Raw genomic sequence first — 755 nt, forward strand, 5'->3', positions numbered from 1 at the left:
CACCTACGTCCAAGTTTGATGGAAGAAGCATCCCAATTCCTACCATAGGAGCAAACAATTTTGAGCTGAAACCTCAATTAGTTGCTCTAATGCAACAGAACTACAAGTTTCATGGACTTCTATCAGAAGATTCTTACCAGTTCTTAACTGAGTTCTTGCAGATCTGTGAGACTGTTAAGACTAATGGAGAAGATCCTGAAGTCTACAGGCTCATGCTTTTCCCTTTTGCTGTAAGAGACAGAGCTAGAACATGGTTGGACTCTCAACCTAAAGATAGCCTGGACTCCTGGGATAAGTTGGTCACGACCTTCTTGGCTAAGTTCTTTTCTCCTCAAAAGTTGAGCAAGCTTAGAGTGGATGTTCAGACCTTCAAACAAAAAGATGGTGAATCCCTCTATGAAGCTTGGGAAAGATACAAACAGATGACCAAAAGATGTCCTTCTGACATGTTTTCAGAATAGACCATGATAGATATATTCTATTATGGTCTATCTGAGTTTTCCAAGATGTCATTAGACCATTCTGCAGGTGGATCCATTCACCTAAAGAAAACGCCTGCAGAAGCTCAAGAACTTATTGACATGGTTACAAATAACCAGTTCATGTACACTTCTGAGAGGAAATCCGTGAATCATAGGACGCCTCAAAGGAAGGGAGTTCTTGAAATTGATGCTCTGAATGCCATTTTGGCTCAGAACAAAATGTTGACTCAGCAAGTCAACATGATTTCTCAAAGTCTGAATGGATGGCAAAAT

General features: G+C 40.4%; 1 non-coding gene across 1 annotated transcript; it reads right to left on the reverse strand.

The window, feature by feature from the left end:
• Positions 1-344: 344 nt before the first annotated feature.
• Positions 345-448, reverse strand: LOC112763531 (small nucleolar RNA R71). Its single transcript, XR_003182893.1, has one exon. It is a non-coding gene; the product is annotated as a small nucleolar RNA R71 (small nucleolar RNA).
• Positions 449-755: the final 307 nt, after the last annotated feature.

Source organism: Arachis hypogaea, chromosome 2, assembly GCF_003086295.3.
Source record: "Arachis hypogaea cultivar Tifrunner chromosome 2, arahy.Tifrunner.gnm2.J5K5, whole genome shotgun sequence".
In the NCBI taxonomy this organism is placed as follows: Eukaryota; Viridiplantae; Streptophyta; class Magnoliopsida; order Fabales; family Fabaceae; genus Arachis; species Arachis hypogaea.